The sequence below is a fragment of the Lagenorhynchus albirostris genome, chromosome 7 (assembly GCF_949774975.1).
Source record: "Lagenorhynchus albirostris chromosome 7, mLagAlb1.1, whole genome shotgun sequence".
Lineage (NCBI taxonomy): Eukaryota > Metazoa > Chordata > Mammalia > Artiodactyla > Delphinidae > Lagenorhynchus > Lagenorhynchus albirostris.
This window is the reverse complement of record NC_083101.1, coordinates 75,856,468-75,880,169: the sequence shown is the minus strand read 5'-3', so window position 1 is coordinate 75,880,169 and position 23,702 is coordinate 75,856,468.

Genomic DNA, 23,702 nt, shown 5'->3' with positions numbered 1-23,702 from the left:
TTAGAGGAAATGGTTTCAGTTTTTCACCATTGAGAACGATGTTGGCTGTGGGTTTGTCATATATGCCCTTTATTATGTTGAGGTAAGTTCCCTCTATGCCTACTTTCTGGAGGGTTTTTATCATAAATGGGTGTTGAATTTTGTCAAAAGCTTTTTCTATATCTATTGAGATGATCATTTGGTTTTTCCCCTTCAATTTGTTAATATGGTTTATCACAATGATTGTATTGCATAATACTTCCTTTTTAAAAAACAATGCACTGTATCATAAAGCTAGGTTAATAAAAAGCTAGTGTTTCCAGTGTTCCAATATGGATGTCATACAAGTTGTATTTCTCATACTGAAGGCTAATTCAGTTTTTCATTGTCCTTAAAAAGAAAACATGTTACCTTTTGGTTAAATTACCCACGCAATGGGTTCAAATTCACCCTTTATTTAGATGGGTAATTTAAAAAAAAAAATGTCAAAATCAGCAATGTTTGCATATCCTGAATTTTTGATATAGTGGGATTCAAAAGAGAGAGAAACTTGGTTCCAACCAGGACCGCTAGTTTTTATGTCCTTCCATCTCCCCATCATATATACTGGCTTTGTCTACCCTGACAAAGAGACTGGGTAGCAGCATAGATAAATGCTTACAGTATGCAAAACGATCAAAATAGAAAGCAAAATTACATGACACATCATGATTTCAACTATTTTAAAAATATGTAAGAATGTAAGAACACATTGAATGGGAACATGGACACATGGGAATAGTTATAATACAAACATGAGAATGATTTTTTCCTCTTTGAAAAATTCTCTTGAATATTATTATAGTGGTTTTTAACAGAAGAAAAATTAATGAATTGGCACAAATAGAAGGTCTGCTTCTGCTTTCTCAGTTGTAGTGCTTTCTAACTTAGAACCACTTGCTAATGGATGAATTTTATAGACATGGGTACACCATTTTCTTAAATGTGAGTAGAAATTTGAATACAAATTGCTGTTAAAGATTAGGAAAAAGTGTTGAGTTTCTATCAAGTTAGTGATTCTAAACATACACACACATACACTTATTTCTCATATATTGAAATAAGTTGAAGTTTGAAAGAGAAAGAAAAGGAATGGAGGGAGGATAGGGAAGAGAGAATTTATATGTATTGAGCTCTGTGAGTTCAAGTTGGACAAAAACAATGCTGGTACATCAAGCAGCCTACATGCTCCCAGAACTCATTTATCTATGTTCATGGGTTGTCCACGTCAGTGGTGCTCACATTGTAATATTCAATCTGATGGGTGGGCCAGCTGTGCCCCAGTTCAGCTCTGCATCCTGAAAAGCAACAAGCACCCCCTCCCACAGTGTATGAATAACTAAGCTTTTATAAACTCGATTGTCAGATGATGGTCTAACTTTCATTTGTAACCACTATGATTATGGGGCAGCAACGTTTCCTCACATATCTGTGTAACTTCCAATTTATCAATTATCAAAATTTTTGTGACTTCTTATCACTTGGAGTTGGTCTTCTTAGAACATCGCAGAAGTCATAAGCATTCTTTTTTTACCTCTTTGTTTTTTCCTAACTAAATTGGAAGCCTCTTGAAGACAATGATTCAGCTGCTGCTTGTTTTGAACATAAGAGGAACTAGTAAGAGATAGGATCCATTTGTCCATTCTTTTCCTGCCTGTCTCAGGCTTCCTCTTCTCTGCTAGATACTGTCTCTACTTTAAATAATTCCATTTCAAATGCTCCTGCCATTTTCCCTGTACATAGTACCTCCAAAAGAGTTGCAAATAAGATAAGAAAAACATTGGACTGGAGCAAAAGAGTCCAAATTTTTAGCCATGTGTCTGCCACTAAGTAGCAAAGTATGTGACACTGGGGGGGATATTTTGCTACCTTTCTGGGCCTTGGTTTTCTTATCTGTGGATTGAGGTGGGTAAACCAGTTGAGCTCCAAGACTCTTCCTGCTCTGCTATTCTGCCATTTTTAAAAAATTGTTATCAGAGTATAGTTGATTTACAGCGTTGTGTTAGTTTCAGGTGTACAGTAAAGTGAATCAGTTATACATATACATATATCCAGTCTTTTTTATATTCTTTTCCCATATAGGTCATTACAGAGTACTGAGTAGAGTTCCCTGTGCTATACAGTAGGTCCTTATTAGTTACCTATTTTATATATAGTAGTGTGTGTATGTCAGTCCCAATCTCCCAATGTATCCCACCCTACCCCCTGCTTCCCCCCTTGGTAACCGTAAGTTTGTTTTCTACATCTGTAATTCTATTTCCGTTTTGTAGACAAGTTTATTTGTACCCTTTTTTTAGATTCCACATATAAGCAATATCATATGATATTTGTCTTTCTCTGTCTGACTTACTTCACTCAGTATTCTGTCATTTATGATCATCTCTGAGGCATCTTCTGACCTAGAAGTTCTACGAGTCTCTAGCTTTGTTAAATCAGGAGCCATTCAAGGCTGCTTTATGCAGCCCTGAGAGTTGTGTGGAGGTGCTTTGGGGGGCCACTGTGGCATGGAGAAGCTGGGAAGGGGAGCCCAGCAGACTGCTTAATCAGAACAGCTCACTTTGATCTATTTTATATCATTTTAAATTTATTTATTTATTTTTGCTGTGTTGGGTCTTCGTTTCTGTGCGAGGGCTTTCGCTAGTTGCCGCGAGCGGGGGCCACTCTTCATCGCGGTGCGTGGGCCTCTCACTATCACGGCCTCTCTTGTTGCGGAGCACAGGCTCCAGACACGCAGGCTCAGTAGTTGTGGCTCACGGGCCCAGATGCTCCGCGGCATGTGGGGTCTTCCCAGACCAGGGCTCGAACCCGTGTCCCCTGCATTGGCAGGCAGATTCTCAACCACTGCGCCACCAGGGAAGCCCTGATCTATTTTAGATACAGGTCTTCCTGAATATGATTTTTTTAATATAAATTTATTTATTTATTTTTGGCTGCATTGGGTCTTCATTGCTGCACACGGGCTGTCTCTAGTTGCGGCGAGCGGGGGCTACTCTCCGTGGTGGTGCGCAGGCTTCTCATTGCGGTGGCTTCTCTTGTTGCAGAGCGTGGGCTCAGTAGTTGTGGCACACGGGCTTAATTGTTCCACGGCATGTGGGATCTTCCCAGACCAGGGCTCGAACCTGTGTCCCCTGTATTGGCAGGCAGATTCTTAACCACTGCGCCACCAGGGAAGCCCTTCCTGAATGAGATTTTAATTGAAGAAAGGATTCTATGTTTTTTAAAAGAAATTTTGAAAACCTTTCATAGTAGGTTAAGAAACGTCCTTTAAAATTGTGTAAAAATACACTGACGGTGATTATGGTCTAGAATTAAACAGATTGATTTGTGTGTAACGATCAGTCAATCTAAAATATTTTATGAAAGTAATTTGGAATTGTCTTGCAGGGAACATCAGTTTTAGTCACTGTTCAACTAAGAATTAAGCTGACATGTCAGGAGAAAATGACTAGGCAGGTGGGAATATGTTTTATATGAATTTTAGGTACTGCACAGTGCAGTGACTTCCAATTGAGAGTCTGAGTAAAGTTCCTAACAGGCTGCAGTGAAGAATAATTATGAGAACAGGTAGCAGTTGTTTTCTTTTATATCTGCTTTCTTGGAAAATAAGAAGGCTTGTCAACTTTATGATAGTTTCCCCACTTTTTAAGATTCTGTAAGTCTATTACATCCACTGATGTCCGAACTATTGCTTTATGGCACTTAGCACAGCGCTAGGCTTTCAGGTGGTGCTCAATAGATGCTTGTCTGATTGAACAGTGTGCCAAGAACACAGAGGTTGTATTCTAGCAAATCCAGTTGAGCATATGATAAGCACAGAACCATCTAAAAGTCCCATGTATCAAGAAAGGATTTTCCACGATATCTTTATTAAAGCATTTAATCAAACCCCATTGACTCAGACTTTTAAAATTTATAATGAAGGAGCCAAAAGGAAGCTAACACCCAGTCTTCCTTCTCTCTCTTTTTTTTTTCTCCTTCTTTTAGGCCTCTTAATACCACTGTTTGCCTACATGATATGTTGAGACTGTTTACTGAAGGCTGCCCGATAGAGCTAACCATCCTTTATAATGCTGTTTCAGTTAAAAACCTGTCACAAGTTAGAAAGAAAATGACTCACACATTGCTTTTGGAATAATGCCATTCTGTCCTACTCCTCAAGCTTTAATACGACCCCCCCCAGAGCAATTCTTGGTGGTGTTCAGGCTCTCCTTCGCTCACTCCTGGTCTTTTCATTGAGCTTATCCTGTTAAGTATCTAAAATCAATATCACATCATTGTTACAAACCTAAGAAAGAGGTTTTAGAAAACAACCCAATCCCCTCAAAAGCTAACCAAGTACCATAACAACAATTATTTGATATCACAATGATTTGATAGAGGATCTCATATTGGGTGAGAGGAGAATTTTGTCATTTAAAATCCATTCTGCCCTCTATTCATGTACAATTTCCATTATATCTAAGTTAAATAACATGTGTTTGAGAGTTCTCCAGTCCTAGAAATCAGTCTCTCTCTCTCTCTCTCTGTCTCTCTCTCTCTGTCTCTTTGTCTCTCTGTCTCTCTCTCTCTCTGTCTCTCTCTCTCTCAAGCTGTAACAAGCCTTAGGACAGCCTCTGTTTCATTGGACTTAGGGATATCCATTATCATATACAATGACTTCGCTAACAATTCAGACGAAGACTTCTGGCAGGGCATCCCAGAAGCCTGAGTGGCAGTCTCCACCAGGGAGACCCCAGAGGAAACAACTCACCCACCCATAAATCTGTTGCCTCCAGGGCAGAAAGCCCAATGAGTATCCTTCACGTCAGGCCTCCCACACCCCGACATACGTACATGCATACACTCTCACAATTAGACGCTGTGATTAAGCTGAATGGGTTTGTGAATTCAGATCGTCCGTCACCTGGCCAGTTGCACTTGCACACAAAGCGTAATTGTTTTCTCTCTTCCATCAGTGTCTCATCCGGGCATTTCTCCATGATAGTTTACGTGGTTTATGCTTTCTGGTTATGGCCTTCCTAATCCAGTTTAGTTTCTCTGTCTTGGTGCTTTTTGTTTTGTTTTGTTTGTTTAATTTCCAGCCAGGTGCACTATCTAGAACCTGAGGTCTAAGGCCCAATGTCTTTCTTCCTCTAGGTATATTTGAGTTTGGTCTCAAAAGAGACCTTTTGACTCTTGATTCTGCATTCCTAAGTGTGCTTGAATTCTCTATTCTGTCAACATTTTAACCAGCATAAAAAAATAAGACAGAATTCTAGGTTGACCCTAATCTGTACACTCTAGTAGAATCTGAGGCACTTAAGGGACATAAGGAATAAATTTCTATCCACTATGGTCTTCTGAGCTTAGTGTTTTTTCTATTTATCTAGTGTGATGTAACAAACCACTCCAAAATATAGTGGCTTAAAGTAATAATTTATTCTTGTCCCATGCACTGGTAGTTAAGGCCTCAGCTGGGCAGTACCTGCTTGGGTCCTTGTACACCTGCAGTCAAATGCCGGTTGGGACTGGAGTCACCTGAAGATTCCCTCACTGGTGCCTGGGCTGGAACAGCTGAGGCCTGGTCAGGCATCTCTACGTGAAGCTTCTTCACATGGCTAGTTTGGACTTCCCCAGAGCATAATGGTCTAAGAGCAGCTGGGCTTCTTATATGGCAGGTGGCCTCCCCAAAGTGGGCATTCCAAAAGACTCAGGTGGAAGTTGAAAAGTTTTGTACGACCTAGCCTCAGAAGTCACACGGTACCACTTTCTCTACATTCTGTTGATCAAAGTAGTTGAATCTGGGCCAGCCCAGATTCAAGCAGGAAGAGTAATAGAACTTCCCTTTCAAGGGAAGTGTGTACAGGGAAAAAAGGTATTGATGGCTGTCATCTTGGAGGCAAGCTACCACAGTGAGTATCAAGTAAAGTGTATTATAGAAAACTAACACATTATAATTTTTAAAATAGCGACTAAATCATAGACTGATGTCCACTTCAGAAAAAAAGCTTATGTGAACTCATTTCCTAAAATCCATTTAGAATAAACACCTTGAAAACCCACACTTAGAAAGGAGTATCAGCTGCTCCAGTGAACACAATTTAGGGATGAATGACTTGCTTAGTGGCTGGAAAGTGACTGCATTAAAGTAGCATCCAACTTGTTTTAGAACCATTAGATCTTAAAGAGAGAACAAACTACTGGCTTATTGGTAGCTTTCAGACAAGGCAAACAGATATATTTTAGCAAATATATCTTCATGGTGGTTAAACCCAATTTCAGCCTGGTGCACAGTGCAAACTCATAAAAATATATTGCCTCACACATAGTAAGTGCACAATAAAAATTAGATCTAGGTATTCAATTAAATAATAGTGAATCATAGTCTGATCAAAGACAGAACTTAGTGATCCATTAGCAAAACAACTTTGTGCTATAGGCAGTGGTCTGAGGCTCTGCAAGGGGAAGGGAATTGCCCAAGGTCACACAGCTTTTAGGAAAAGAGCCAAATTCTCTCTTACTAGAGAGAGTATCATATCTCAAAGTGCTTAATGACCTGGGAATCTTACCTCAAAATGAATGCCATTGTATTTCAGCTGGAGTTTTGCTGAATTCTGCAGAGAAGAGCTTGCCCCCCAGTTAATGAGCACATGCAAACTCTGAAGTCTTTTACATCTGCCAGATGAGTGCAAATGTGGATAATTAGGCCTGACCTTGAGCAGCCTATGTGGTTCACCCAGTTACAGATGTTGCAGCCAGTTGTCCTGGGCTTTGATTAAATTTGGTATAAAACCAGCAAGAACCATTATGTGTCAGAAATAACTGATGGTTTTGCAAGGAATCTTGCTGAATGTGTGTGAATATTAAATTCCTCTTTGGGAGATTAAAAGTTCAATTGGACATATCCCTATACAAGAGGTTCTTTGAAAGCTGTGTCCATTAGAGCTGAAAGTAACAGATATGTATGTGTGTGTTGCGAAAGTATAAATCAATCTTTTTTAAAATAAAATAAGCATTTGTTGAGCTCTTTATATGCTTTTAGCCCTAAGCTAGGTACTAAGGGTGAGTGCTAAAATATAAAATTACCTCCCTTTAAGGAATTTCTAATTAAGTATAGTGGTGAAGACTAGCACATATAAATATTTAGATATAAAGAAATGATCAATTATTAATTCCTATCTCTTTAAACATAGATTAAGAAAAGTAAAAAGAGCTCCCATTTAGGATTTGTTATTGACAGAAAAGATTTCATGGGAGTGCAGCTTGATATGGACTTTGAATGATAGACAGTATTTGAAGAGGGAGAATTCAGAGTTAATGTTGACATATTATTCATGAGGAACCAAGGATAATAACACTCAAATGATCCGCAATCCAGCCTCAAAATGCTAGTTACCAAAAAAGCAAAGAAAATCTATTTCCTGACCTAGGATACATTTGAAATGGCCAAGGAAAAGAGGAATAAATCACCAAACATAGTGTATGGTATTATACACTATAGATTATATTAATGTAAATTAACTTGTAATTCAAACGTTAACCTTACCTCCAGAAAACTGGACAAATGTTAGCATCGTCTGTAATTTTTCATATTAGTCAGTAAATCCTCTTCATTAACAATGGTCGAGTGGTTAATGCCTCTTATCCAGAGAATTATTGATTCTACGGCTGACTTCCTGTCTAATGACAACATACTCCAACTAATATACGGAGAAAACAGTTCTGAGGGCTTCCCTGGTGGCGCAGTGGTTGAGAGTCCGCCTGCCGATGCAGGGGACATGGGTTCGTGCCCCGGTCCGGGAAGATCCCACATGCCGCGGAGCGGCTGGGCCCGTGAGCCATGGCCGCTGAGCCTGCGCGACCGGAGCCTGTGCTCCGCAGCAGGAGAGGCCACAACAGTGAGAGGCCCGCGTACTGCAAAAAAAAAAAACCAAAAAAAAAAAAAAAAACAGTTCCGTTGGTTCCACATGTGGCCTTTTCAGTGACGTTAATATGGATCCACCCATCAGCTTCACGTGCCCGTTACAGGAAGTCTGTCAGTTTGCTTTTGCACTGCCTCTTATTTAGACAAGATCCACTTTAGAAAGTGATGCTTCAGCCAAGGCTCCATTTACTTAGTTAACACTCCCTCACCAAATGTTCATTTATTACAAACAGAGAAAGCGAAGCAAAAACCAACTGGAAATCTACCACTTTAGCCCATTAACGTCATCTTCCCTCCTTGCCTTCTAATGCTCATCCATATGTACATATAACGTGTCCACAGTATTAATCCAAGTTTATTCTTTTTCACTTTACATTATATCATCAGACTCTGTCCTAAGGAGAACGTACTATATAGCACAGGGAACCCTACTCAATGATCTGTGGTGACCTAAATGGGAAGGAAATCTAAAAAAGAGTGGACATTTGTATACATATAACTGATTCACTTTGCTGTACAGCAGAAACTAACACAACGTTGTAAATCAACTATACTTCAATTTAAAAAATTAAAAAAAAACAAAACTCTATCCTAGTTGCTACAAGAGCTTCTATAATGACTAGTTTTCTGGCTGCATTGATTGCTCCCTTCTCTATTTTTCCAAAGCATGCTATTCTCACCTCTATTTTAACATTTACCATGTTGTATAACTTACGTGTTTTTTTTTTTGTTGTTGTTGTTTGCTTCTTTTCCCTGTGTACTAGACTATTTCCACCAAGAGACAGTTTCTTTTGCCTCTGCTGTAGTGATTTGCACAGGGTATGGCACAGAGATTCAAGAAATAATTGTTAAATAAATTAACGATGGTGCATACATTACTTTGAGCCTTATGTCATAATTTATGTAACCGCTGTTTCTATGATTGAAATGCTATCTTATTTTTTTCACTTATATATAGCCCCTCTTGGAATGAGTACTCAAATTTTAGAAAATATAAGGATTTGAGACAGTGTATGAAGCTGACAGTGTTGTCAGTAATAGGTTAGGGCAAAAGACTGGAAAGGCGTTTTCAATCAAAATTCATCAAATTGATGGTGAGTTACTGAGGTTCACAGCCAACTGCATTATTATCACCTTTGCAAGTAACTTGAAAGAAGCAGTAAAGCAATATAAACCAATCTGAATACCCAGGGTGGGAATTTCCCATAATCAAGGTGTGGGTTTAGCTGGAGAAAGCAGTGAAAATGAGTGTATGGATTTGATGACAGCTGGAACCTTGTGGAAATCAAGAGGCAGGTGAAAGAAGATGGGGAACAGGGACACGTTTTTGAAATGGAAGACAGCTCAGCTGACTCATGGAAGGCATTGAAACACATAATATTTTAATATGATGGTCCATTCCCCACAAAATAATGCAAATACATAACGGGATTTCCTACTACATAAAGAAAATCATATTCCTCAATTTTTGTCTTCAGAAATGCTCTACCTCCGTAGGCATCCTGTAAAGTGGGAAAGACAGCTAGTCTGCCAAATGTGAAGTTACATAGTCGCTGTGTTATGGCCAGCGATGTTGTTACTCATCATCAACATTTGAGTTGTGTTCCTGTGTGTTCAAAGTTGCCCTTCACGTTGTCTGCTCCTCCCTTTTTGTCTGTACTCTTTTCATGGGCAACCAACTCCAGTGTTCTAAAAATAAGAATGTTTCTACACCTGGCTTCTGCCCAGCCTTGAGAGAATGGCACTAATTATAGTTCCCAGAGAAGAGGAGCCCAAGTGAAGCTCTCAGCTATCTTTGTGTTATCATCTGAGCACAGATCTTGAGGGCTTATGGGGGTAACCTTCGAGGTCACCTAGTCCATTTGCTTGTTCTCAGGTAAAAAGACCGAAACCACAAGTGAATCATCCCAGAGAGGAAAAATTAGCCTCTCTCTTAGCTCTGACAGAGAAAGCAGTAGACACCACCAGTAACGCAGTACACAGAAATTCTTCCACTTGTTTATCTTGCTTAACCAAATTCCATATGTAACGGCGTGAGTTCCTTACTATAAGTACTTTGAGAAAGAAGAACAGAGCTTAGAGGAATCATTAGGATTTGTATTATTTTTCCTCGATTTTTGATTCATTGATGGCTCTTCTGTGTAGTGTGAAGTTTACCTGCTATGGTCCTGACCTGCTCAAATGTACTTAGTGGGAAGTAGGCAGGAAAGGATTCTTGCCCCTTGGAAAGTGACTCTCTTTACCGGTGGTCCTGAACTTCTTGGCTTCTTCAGCAGAGCAAAGTCAGTTCTCTGTTTTTAGGTACGGTGGAAAGAACGGATGCCAGGTAGCAGTTAGTGTGTGATATTTATTTCCATGGCACGAACGTCTTATTCCTACAGAGAGCAAAGCATTTGATGCCTCTTGGTCAGAGGTGATGAAGTATATCAGAATGGTTAAGCACACAGACTCTGTGTCAGACAGATTTGAGTTTTAATTGTTGAATTGCTATTTTTGTAAGTCAAGAATAGTAGAATATTAGCAATTTCATAAGATTCAGTCTAATAACTAGACAGTGTATATCATCAGTAAAAGTGGGAGAAAGCATGTACTATTTGCTAAATGAAAGTTATCAAAAATTCATTCAAAGGAAAGACTACTTAATACATGCTGGAGCAACAGGGGTGGACTTATATAGAAATGGGGCTTAATTGAAGCCTCTGAAGCTGGGGCTCCTCTTCATTCTTTATTTCTCTTCTTCTCTTGCATCCTAATGAGCTTTCCTAACTTTGGTAGCAATGTAGAAGCAAGAGGAGAATACAGTCAGTAATATCATAATAACTTTGTATGGTGTATGATGTATCAAAGTATTGAATCACTATATTGTACTCCTAAAACTAATAACTCAACTATAGTTCAATAAAAGGAAAAAGAAGCAATAGGGGGAAAACAATAGATTTGAAGTCATAAACCTTGGGTTCAAATCCTGGCTCTACCACTTTCTTGAATGAATTTGGTCAAGTGATTGTACCTTTTCAGGTCTCTCTTTCCTCATCTGGCCTATATGAGAAAAATGTCAGTCTTGTTGGGTGAGAACTAAATGAGACAATATGTATGAAAGAGTGCAGGACAGTGTTTGACCCACAGTTATCTGTGTTCTTTTGTTCTGGTCATGGGGCTTTGGTTCCAGTAGCACATAGTGATAGTACAATTGCCACACGAATGATAATATTGATGGCCTTGTGGCCACATCTGCCCAAAGCATTTCATGGCTGCCCAAAGCATGTCTGCCCAAAGCATTTCATGGCTGCCCAAAGCATGTCTGCCCAAAGCATTTCATGGCTGCCCAAAGCATGTCTGCCCAAAGCATTTCGTCCCCCAGTGCTTGCCAGAACCTTCCCTTCATGGTGTAGTTTCTTCTGTAGTTCCCATACACACACACACACACACACACAGTTCAATAGGTCATTTAGTAAGTACTTACTGCAAACACACTGTATACTTTGAGGACGATGCAATGGATAAGATAGAGTCCCCACCTGAATGGAGCTTATATTTCCATTGGGAAACTAAACAATCAAAAATGAATAAATAAACATATAATACAGTTCCAGGGAGTGACAGAAGCTTTGAACAACAACAAATCAGGATGAGAGGAAAGGATGATAGATGGACCCTTGATCAGAATCCGGAACTTAGTGAAGGAGCAAATCAGGCAAAGATCCAGGAAAGAGTTTTCCAGGCAGAAGGAAGAGAGATTGCAAATGTCTCAAGATGGGAATGATCTGGTGACATTCAAAAATATCAATAAAGTTAGTGTAGCTGGAGATGAGGGAATAGAGGAAGAGGACAGAAAAAAATGACAATATAAACCTTGTAAACCTGGCTTTAGAAACAAGAGTTTCTTGTGTGGACTTGGAAACAACGAGGGTGAAGAGTGGGGTAAGGGTGACCTGATTGCACTGGGTGTTGAGTGGAAATTAGGAAGGCCAGCGTGTGAGTGCCTAAAAAGGAAGGAGGTGGAGGGGCGACTGCATTCATCTAGGCAAGAGATAATTACAGCTTGAACTAGGGTGGCAGTGGTGGAAACAGTGAGAAGGAGTTCGTGTCTCAGTCTTTACCTTTTGAAGATAGAGTAATCAATCCCATTGCTGATGAATTGGGTGAGGGGCATGTAGGAGAGAGGAATCAAGGATAGCTCTTGATTTTTGCCTTGAGTAGTCGGATGCTTGGGGGTGCCATTTACGGAGACGGGAGGAGTCAGGGAGAAGCAAGTCTCCAGGGAGGTCAGTTGGGGTGTTTTTTTGCGGGGAGGGGTGGTGGTTGATATTCAAAGAGTCATAAATGAAGCTGGGCCCCTCATTCTATAAGTGGAACTTTATAAGTCCACATGATTTTATGGACTCTTTCCAAGGCTATGGTCTGAGCAACAGATAGTATCATTCATGCATAAAGCCAGGGGTCGCTTCACATATGATCCCACTTCTCCCATAACCAAATGACTTTTTTTGGCATTCAAAGTAAATAATTTCAAATCGAATATCTTGTTTACTTAATATAACAGCAGTCTAAAGCTATTATCTCAGCTGTTCAGGGCATGGTACTTTCCATGCTGATGCTGAAAATCTAATTCATACTTAAACCAATTATTTTTTAAAAAAGAGAAACTTCCCTGACTGTAGACATACTCCACCACCTTGAAAGTATTTAGCATTCAGATTCAAAATAAAAAACTGCTTATTAAGAAGATCTGATAGGGCTTCCCTGGTGGCACAGTGGTTGAGAGTCCGCCTGCCGATGCAGGGGACGCGGGTTTGTGCCCCGGTCCGGGAGAATCCTACATGCCGCGGGGCGGCTGGGCCCGTGAGCCATGGCCGCTGAGCCTGCGCGACCAGAGCCTGTGCTCCGCAACGGGAGAGGCCACAGCAGTGAGAGGCCCGCGTACCAAAAAAAAGAAGATCTGATATAACAGATACTTGGCTCAGTGTAAAAATCATCTCGTTTTTATCCTTATATATATGCTTTCAGGTGGGTTTTTGAACTCCATTATATTGAGTAGGAGACTGAAATGTAGGAAAGTTAATAATTACCTCAGGCTCACAAAACAAGTTGGTCATTAGTGAGATTTCGTGAAAAAGTGGGAATTACTACTTCTCACCCATAGAAAACAGCCCCCAAAGCAGGTCTTCCTGACTCTGAGTTGAGAAGACCTACAGGGAGGCTTCTTTCATGCCACTTATCCTTTTAGATGGTGGGAGAACATTCCAAAAAGAAAAGAAACACAGTGCCACACATTTTTCTACCTTTATACATATCTCTCCATCCTCTAGCTCCTTTCACCATAGTCTTAAAAATCATCACGTCACATATTGCCTTTAAAACCATGTATTTTAGAATATATAGTTCTACATCATCTGGAGAATGGTTTCAGAGACTTTGGGGAGAACATGCTCAAGGGAGAAACTGGGGGTATTCTAACTTTTTATGTTGGATGCATACTGTGAATTGTATGCCTGATGCCTTGCTATGGATCTGCTAATTTTTTTAAAGAGAGACATAGTTTTATTTATTTATTTGTTTGTTTGTTTATCCAGCCTTATTGAGGTATAATCGGTATACAAAAAACTTCACATGATTAACGTATACAGTTTAGTGAGTTAGGACACGATTAACGTATACACGTACACTTGTGTTACCCTCACCACAATCCAAGTAATAAACACTTCCATCACCTCCAAAAGTTTTCTTCTGTCCTTTTGTTCTTTTGTTTGTTTTTCTGTGGTAAGAACACTTAACATGAGATCTACCCTCTTAACATATTTTTAAGTACAGAATAACGTATTGTTGCACGTAGGCACTATTTTGTACAGCAGATCTCTGGAACCCACTCATCTTGCCTAACTGTAAATTGTGAAATATTATTTTGACTAACTAAACTTTCACACATTCACATCAAAGCAAACCCAGAGCCAAAAAGAAGTAGAGAAAAAATAGATACATGTGTATACATGATGCACATGGCTGATGTGTTATGACACCCATCTTGAGGCATAAGAATCCACTGATAGACACACCCTTTCTCCTCACTTGGAAAGAAGAATGTCATAACAGTTCTGTTGTCTCATTTCCATGCATTTATATCACACCTAGACTGTCAAACTAAAATAATTCAGAGTCAAGAGACACGTGACTAATTGCTTTTTTTTAAACAGAAGTGCTTACTTTAGATTAGCCTCTCCCCCCAAAACACCATTGTTTACAGCTTTTATCTCATCATTAAATACCCCATTCTCTTCTCCTCCCCAACATCTACTGTGATAATTACATCTTAAGCAGATCATTAAAACTCTGTAAATCTTTCCCCATTTGTAAAATGGGAATACTATTAATACCACCACGTATGGTGTCGTAAGGATTTTAAAAAGTAATAGAGGATGAATATAAACTAGTAACACCATTCTCCTCACCCCACTCTGCTTCTTGAATGTAAACATTTAGAGCAAGAGTTAGCTATGATGTCTAATTTAGAGCTAGAAGCACAGAAAATGGATTAACTATGATGCTGACTTAGTCAGTGTCCTATAGTGGATTTCCATTTCCTTAGCCCAGAAAAGCAGGGTGCTCTTTTTTTTTTAATTGAGGTATAATTGATGTACAATGTAATATGTTTCAGGTGTACAACTGTGATTCACAATTTTTAAAGGTTATTCCATTTATAGTTATTATAAAATATTGGCTATATTCCTTGTGTTATACAATACATCTTTGTAGCTTACATAGAGAACAGACTATTGGTTACCAGTGGGGAAAGGGAAGGGGGGCCTAACAAGGATAGGGGATTAAGAGGTACAAACTATTATGTGTAAAATAAACCGTGCTCTTTCTATATTCCTCTCAGACCTTAAGCCAGAGCCCAAGCGCAGGCCTAGTGACTGTTAGTTTCAACCACCAGGTGGCATTGAGGAAATGATGTGTTTCCCTTCTACTCAGAGCTTTGAAGGAAGTTTTTTTTTTAACATCTTTATTGGAGTATAATTGCTTTACAATGGTGTGTTAGTTTCTGCTTTATAACAAAGTGAATCAGTTATACGTATACATATATCCCCATATCTCTTCCCTCTTGCATCTCCCTCCCTCCCACCCCTCTAGGTGGTCACAAACCACCGAGCTGATCTCCCTGTGCTATGCGGCTGCTTCCCACTAGCTATCTATTTTACGTTTGGTAGTGTATATATGTCCATGCCACTCTGTCACTTTGTCCTAGCTTACCCTTCCCCCTCCCCATATCCTCAAGTCCATTCTCTAGTAGGTCTGTGTCTTTATTCCCGTCTTACCCCTAGGTTCTTCATGACCTTTTTTTTTTTTTCTTAGAGTCCATATATATGTGTTAGCATACAGTATTTGTTTTTCTCTTTCTGACTTACTTCACTCTGTATGACAGACTCTAGGTCCATCCACCTCACTACAAATATCTCAATTTTGTTTCTTTTTATGGCTGAGTAATATTCCATTGTATCTATGTGCCACATCTTCTTTATCCATTCATCTGTCAATGGACACTTAGGTGGCTTCCATGTCCTGGCTATTGTAAATAGAGCTGCCATGAACATTTTGGTACATGACTCTTTTTGAATTATGGTTTTCTCAGGGTATATGCCCAGTAGTGGGATAAAATAAATAAATGAAGTTTTGAAGTAGGAACGTATGTACTTAACAAGACAGATGTTCCGAAGACTCATTCCATTTCTTGACACCATTTCCCCTGGCCAGATGTGCTACAGCTCATTGCTCACCTATTAAAGCCTAGTTGGTTCTCACATTCAAGATGCATTGGGAAGGTCCACACACAGCCTCCCACTGCTAATAAGATGAAGGCAATGGTTGTTCAGGGCTCGTAAACCTGTGACCCTCATAGATCAATTTCAGAGCAATATTGTGCTTAAATGAACACAGTCGCAGAAACCAAGAATAATTTTAAAACAACTCAAACTAGCATTACTCAATATTATGAAGGGGACAGGAAATCCCCCAGCAATAAATTTTAAAATCCCTTTCCAGGTTCTTCCCAATCCATTGCCACACACAGTACAGCTCTGCTTCTCAAACCAGGGAAAACTCTTACAGCCCTTGTTTTTGCTTCCCCCTGCCTGCTTTTCTATCATTTCCCCACTGTACAGCCCTGGAAGTGCCCAAGACTACATCTTGCAGCTGAAGAGAAGGGTAGGTTCTAATGTAGACCTTGCCAGAAATCTCTAGTGGGTAAGCAGAGAAAACAATCTGGGAAAACTCAAAAATTAAACACTTACAGTTTGTTATAAATTGGATAAAAGCCTTTTGTCAGAGATATAGTTGCAAAAATTATCCAGTCTGTGGCTTAGCTTTTTTAAAACTATTTCTTTCAAAGAGAAGTAATTGTTAATCTTGGGCAAAAAAAAAGTGTTATGGCAATAAAAAGTAAACCCTGGCAGAATGTGAAACAAATGAATCATTTATATCTTGGCATATTGTACCCACACTTAAGAAATGCAACAGTGCTGCAAATTGCAAAAGGAACAATGAGATCCGATTGCAGAAAACACTGAATTAGAAATCTAAAGTTTCATTAATTGTAGAATTGTAGAAACTTTAAAAGGTGACTTTACCTCTCTGATTCTTCACTTGCTCCCTTTTACTGATATGGAAACCAAGGCCTTTCTTAGTAAGATGAAAAGACTGACATAAAGTCCCGAGGGTCATCGGGTAAGCAGGAGAGCTCTAGGAAGGCAAGAACCATGTCTTTATGGGCTTTTGTATCTCTGGTACCTACCTGACAGGGCCTGGCACGTGTAAGCACCCAGTGGCTTTTGGATGGATGCGAGACTTGTACCTGGGCTGCTGAATCCAGAGCCAAAGCCCATGGCCTATCCCACTTGGTATCTCACTTCCTCACTGTGCTTCTTTTCTATTAATGTCCCACCCCCTTCAGATGATTGACAAGCACTTCTAGTCCACGCACTAAAGGTACAGAATACCAGTCCTCAACCATGTCATTATTTTAATGGTGAGAATATCTCTAACGTTAACTAGTTTTTTTTTTTTTTTTTTTTGCGGTACGCGGGCCTCTCACTGCTGTGGCCTCTCCCGTTGCGGAGCACAGGCTCCGGACACGCAGGCTCAGCGGCCATGGCTCACGGGCCCAGCCACTCCCCGGCATGTGGGATCTTCCCGGACACCCGTGACCCCTGCATCGGCAGGCGGACTTTCAACCACTGCGCCACCAGGGAAGCCCGTTAACTAGTATTTTTGAGTTAACATTTAGATGTTAATGTTAACAGAGCCTCTAAGCTGCATGTATTTTTCATAACTAGATGGCACAATTTGTTCCCATTGCTCTAAAATTATTTCCCCATTTTCTCTGAGAAAAAAATGATGCATTCATACCCTTATTGTTAGCATCATGATTTAGGAGGATATCTCAAGGTCACTTGGTTGTATTAAATTAGAAATTACTATTTTAAGTGTTACGTGTTTTTATGTGTCTAGTGTATTATGGGATGGAGTCAACAGAGAAGAACAAAGTAGGAAAGACACAGCGTGTATCGTGTGCTGTATCCACAACTGATTGATGACATGCATGTAGCACTTTGCAGTTTACAAAACGTGCCTATTTTCTGATTAACTCCTCTGAACGATCATGAGACGTTGGTATTATTGTTAACCAGTTTACAGATGGGAGGCTGAGGCTAAGCATCATTTAAGTGACTTGTTCAAGATCACAGAGCTGGGTCTGAGATTCCCAGCTAGGTTCTCTGCTCTCAGAACAAATTTTGAGCCAGGATAGTAGAACAATTAAGGATATATCATCTTTGGCCAGATTGCTTAGTATTAATATCCCAGTGTTGCTACTTATTAGCTGTGTGAGCTAAATAAGGCAAGTCATGTCATGTTTTTGTGCCTTAGTTTGCCATTCTCAAAATGGGAAGAAAAATAGAACTTACCACATTGGGTGTTCAGGGGAATTGCATTCATGCATATAATTTTCTTAGAAAATTTTCTTAGAACCAGCATGTTAGGAAATACTTAATAAGTGTGTGTGTGTGTGTGTGTGTGTGTGTGTGTGCACGTGTGCGTGTTTTCACTAGACTGAACTGTTTCTCACATTTCTGGAAATCTCTCACACATTAGCTCCTAAAGTACATTTCACTGCCTTTCATCAAAAGAGCTGATTCTTGGCGGCAGCCTGATTATAAATTATGTATAGTGTATTTATGAGGAGATCGTGAGTATGCATCAGCACATCCATTTGGGAACAGGGTCCCAACGTGTAGAAGATGAACACAGACAAAACCCTGACCTCTAGTGTAATCTTCATTAAGGTGCTTTTCAGATAAAATCCCTGTGCTTCAGGAGCTGATTGCCGCAGTAACCCTGCAGCCCACAGAACATAATGCAAGCTCTAATTTAAAATATCATGCAGGAAGGGAAACTTACAGTTTTCACAGAGTCTGTAGATCAAACACAAGACGAGAACTAAGTGTCTGCTCAGTGTATCAAGCATGGAAGCAGGCAGTGTGGCTTTTGAGTTCTTCCCTAGTCAATTTTATTGATTAAACTTCAGACTCTCTAATGTGGTTCCTGTTGCTTGGATGTCTAAAAGCAGCCTTTGAACAAAGTGAGGAGACTCAATCCAGACAGTCAGGGAGTAGAAATACCGTTCAAAATACAAGCTGTATCTGCTTTAGAGCCGCTAAAAACCAAGGGACCAAACTGAGTCTCAAAAGGTTTAGGGTCACACGTGCTGAATTCTATCACTTGACTTAGAGATGCCAGGTTTGATTTGCTGGCCCTTCACTATGCTAGATGCACAGGAGACTCTGCTCTTTGAACCAGCAGCAGCCCCAGGGCCCTCCTGGGTGGGTTAAGACAGCTCCTAGGCTGCCTGGTTGGGTGCATTTCCTTGTCAGCCTCATCTTTCTCATCATCTTCATTCAAATCAGGCCATGCTACAAAACTACCCTCATTCTGCCTCTGGGAGACCATATGGGGTTGCAGAAATCACATGAACCTCAGGGTCAGGGAAAACTGGGTCTGTTTGAGTCCATGATTTGCTTTTTATTACCTGTGTGATAAAGGGCAACTCACTTATCCTCTTTCTGCTTCAATATCTTTATCTTTAAATGGAGATAAAACATAGTAATTTACAACGTTGTCAGGAGGATTAAATGAGATTATACATGGGAAAGTATTCAGCACATATCAGGATCAGGTATTTAAATGTCAGTTCAGGGAGAGAGAGGAAGAGAAACAGAAGGCATTTGTATTGACTGACTTGTAGAGAGAGAGAACTTCTAGAAAAGTACAGATGAGTATCTGACTTGTTAATAAAATTTTAACTTGACTGAGATCAATAAAATGCCCCATGTGTTGACTACAAATACACACTCATCAGCAATCCCCAGGAAAATCTATCAGGGTTATTTCCTTTCATTAAAGAGCAATATAAAGAGTGATCAACTCTCCTAATTGACCTGTGGTTTGCTTTCATACGTGACACTTCTGTTCTGCACAGAGGGCACAAATCTTCCAATTACCTTTAGTTCATAATTCATTATTGTCACATTAGAAGCTAAACATGAACACAGAAAAAGGACCACTTGAGGGGCACTTCTCCTATTGCATTCTTATCCCCCAAAGCTGCCTGAGCCCCCTCATGGTTGATGTGTGTAAGAGCCAAAGGAATATCTTCACCCACCCCAGGTTGGCCAACCTCTTATATCTGAAATCAAAGCAACTGCATAGTGGCGTCAAGAGACAGCCCTCTCACTCAGGACCAGAAATGAATAGCACACCAACTAAGGAAGAAGGCATTACAGGCCTGATGACACAAGGAGGCCTGGAAAAATGCCGAGGCAAACATCTGTAGTTTCATAAAGATGGTGAAAGGCATGCTAATCGTCTTGTTGATGGTGGTCAAACATTGAAGATAGTCCCTTTAAGGGCAGTGACAATACATTCTGTCTTTTGGACTTAGAAGCAAAAGTACTGGATGTCCAGAATCCTGGATGATTATCTGGTACTGGCTATCTTTCTGGAAATCTGAGTGCTTCAGACTTAACCAGCAAAATGGATTATTCATTAGGGAATTTTCTTGCTAGTTCATTGCCAGGGAAGTGAATGAATGAATGAATGAATAAATGACATAGAAAGGTACTGGGCATCCTGCAAGTTTGAGGACATTATAGCCAGAGCTGTGCCTTTCTCTACCTCTGTTTTGGACTGGCTTTATTACTATACATTATTTTTTTTAACATCTTTATTGGAGTATAATTGCTTTACAGTGTTGTGTTAGTTTCTGCTGTATAACAAATACTATACATTATTTCGTTTCTTCTGACTGAACAGCAGTCCTTCCTTTGCACCTTTGTCTCTTAGCATCAAAACAAGATTCTTGCCACCCAGTGAAAGAGAAGCTGAAGCACCCTGAATAGCTAGTGTTGGAAACAGGTACTCAGTACCCTGGGCCCTGTCCCCTTCGTATGTCAACACTGGCTGGAACGGGAACCCAGCTCCCTTAATTAGTGAGAAAGGATGACTACCCACGTGCAGTGAGACTCTTCCTCTTCAGGAACCACACTGTTTTTTTCTGAACGTGTTTTCCTTTATTTGTTAGCCATATGAATATGCAATTTTGTCAAATGTTCAGTTTTTTGTCTGTGTCTACATTGGGTTGTCTGTCTTTTTTAGTATTGATTTGCAGGAGTTCTTTTTTTTTTTAACTTTGTATTTTATATTGGAGCATAGTTGATTAACAATGTTGTGATAGTTTCGGGTGTACAGCAGAGTGATTCACTTAGACATATACGTGTATCTGTTCTTTTTCAAATTCTTTTCCCATTTAGGTTGTTACATAATATTAAGCAGCGTTCCCTGTGCTACACAGTAGGTCCTTGAACAACACTTTTAGAACAACTCTGGTTTTCAATTGGTTCTCATTTACATGAAGGGTTTGGTTTGCTTATTTCTGAGAAAGAGTTGGCTTTAGTATTTCCTTTGTAAGCCTTTGTCCTTTAATATGTGACAATAGAATTCTTCCACTTATTATGACGGGGTATCTTTCATTTTCTTATTGTCCTTAATATCAAAGGATCACAGTGGAATGTTCTTCCAAATTGTCTTGACGTTGCAGAAGTGAGCTGGAGGGGAAGTAAAATGCATGCTTCTGCTTTCCATAAAGATTATGTACTTTATCACACCTCTCTTTTTCGTTTCCATTGAGGTAGGTTACTAGCAGGAAGAGAATAGAAAACGACATAAAACAAAATTCACAAGATAATTTAAAAACCACTTCATTGGTACGATCATTTTAAAATATATATTTACACATGATATTTAATCCTAAAGATCATCCAGTTCAGTTCCTTCAGGACATATATGAAAAACAGACTGAGTGACCTCTCCCAGATAACCGAGTGAAAGAGTGACCCAGGAGTACGTTAACCCTATGTCTTCCCACTTCACTGCATTTCCTTCCCGTGTGTGTTAAACTCATAGGAAACCGAAATAGGACATAAAGATCAATGACTTGAGGGACAGTAAAATGGAAATGAAGATGGCAAATCCTGGCACAAGAGTTCCACTAACCTTGCACTGCTAGTTGATCTGATCCTCTTTCCCGGTGAGCCCACACACACAGCCTTCTCAACCCAGTGCTTCGGGTAGCCATTCCCATGGATTAGATTTGTTACACAATGTGAAGCATATTTCCTATTCTGGGTTTAGCAGTTAAGTGCATGGAGTTTGGAATAGGATTCATCAATGTTCAAATTCCAGTTCCACCACTTACCAGCTGTGTGACCCTGAGCAAGTGACTTGACTCCTCTGAGCCTTGAGTTCTGTAAAATAGAAGGTAGTTTTCCTTTTGGGGTTGGTAAATGGTGAGTGAAGTGCTTGGCACAGTGCATGGCATATAGTAAGTACCCTCTCAATCAGTGATATCAATTGTTATTCAAGAGAATCAACCACTTTTCTGTATTTTCTACTTTTCAACTTTGAAGCATTGGGTTTATCAAAATGTGTGTGAGGAGAGTTTTATGGAGCTATTCAATGGCATCTCAGGCCTTGTTGCTGGATTCTATATTAAAAATAAGTCTAGGAGAGACTCCATTTAGAAATAAATTCTCGGGCTTCCCTGGTGGCGCAGTGGTTGAGAGTCCGCCTGCCGATGCAGGGGACACGGGTTCGTGCCCCGGTCCAGGAAGATCCCACATGCCGCGGAGCAGCTGGGCCCAGGAGCCATGGCCGCTGAGCCTGCGCGTCCGGAGCCTGTGCTCCGCAAGGGGAGAGGCCACAGCAGTGAGAGGCCCGCGTACCGCAAAAAAAAAAAAAAAGAAAGAAATTCTCCCAGGTAGAACCTGTTTGTCTCTTTTCAGCCACGTGATCAGTGTCCCTCCAAAGTATTGTTGCACTGAATTGCAGTTCAGCTAAAGATCGCTCATTTAGAGGCTAAAGAAGCCTGGCAGGAGTTTAGAATTCAGGATGGAATCAATGTCAAAGCTGAATCTGGAGATGAATTGTTCTTATATCCATCCCATCCCAGAAGCAAAGGGTACAGGAGACAAAAACAATATAAAGTGTGGCCAGGTCGAAAAGGCTCTTTGATGAGATGTCCTTTCCGGAGATGCTATCCAGGAAGAGGGAGCTAAAAGCAGTAGAGCACACACTCGACTGAACCAAAAGTGTTTTCATTGATGCCCACTGGGGCTTGTTTGCAGAGCCTGAATCTGGGGCAAACAGCTTGACACATCTCTTAATGCCTGGTCTCAGCACTTACTTGAGATGTATTTCTTTCCTGTTAAAAACAGTTGCGGTCACTCTTTGGCATGAATTGTTTTCTGGAAAGCATGGTGCCAATGTGAGACCGTTGTATTGGCTGGTGACATGTTTAGGCTTCCATGTGATTGGGGAGCAGTTCAGATAATCACTTTAAATATTTCACTAACATAGTAGTAATATTTTAAATAAATATTTTAAAAGTATACTGTGATAGAGCTTCTGTTTAACATACCCACACTTTTTTATTTTTAATAAAATTTGTCTCCTGAGGATATGTCATCAAGAGCTCTCCCTAGAATATTATCATTTGTAATAGATGCTTCTGAATAGTTTATTTCTATTTATACTAGTAGCTGGGGAGTCATGGTAACCTGGGGAAGTGCAAAAGCAAAACATATTTTTCTTTTGGGGACATAAGGGTAAGCCACAGTAAAATTGTCGGTTGCCCTTCGAGTTCTCTGTCTCCTGAAGTAACGAATTAGTCACCCAGAGGGGCATGAATATTCCCATCAGGCAAAGCTTCCCCGGTTGTCTGGGAGGTTTAATTCTCAGATATTGACCGTTAGGAGTGACTGTGAAATGCCACCTCCCGTCTTCGTGCCTATAGTGTGGTTGTGAGCACCATTTCTCCCTTCTGGTCGTCTGCTTTTTTGAAAGAGAAAAAATGGAGACAAAGTCCTACTTTTAGCATGATGCCTAGAGTCTATTTCCATGAATATTGCATAATTACTGAGAGAGAGCCTCTTATGAATTTTCAGGTGTGTGCTTCCAATTCATTTTTGTTTTCCATTTACATAAAAAGTCGATTGGAACACGAGTCTTTGTCGTTGCCTTAGTGGAATCTTCTCATGGGATTTCTCACAGAGATTTCTGTGCTCGAAACCAAACTCAGATCAAAAAATATACAGAAGGTTCTGCAAAATATCATGGGAGTGGTCCAGCTCATAGTGTATTCCTGTCACACAGAGAATTCTTTTCCAGCTAGGCTGAC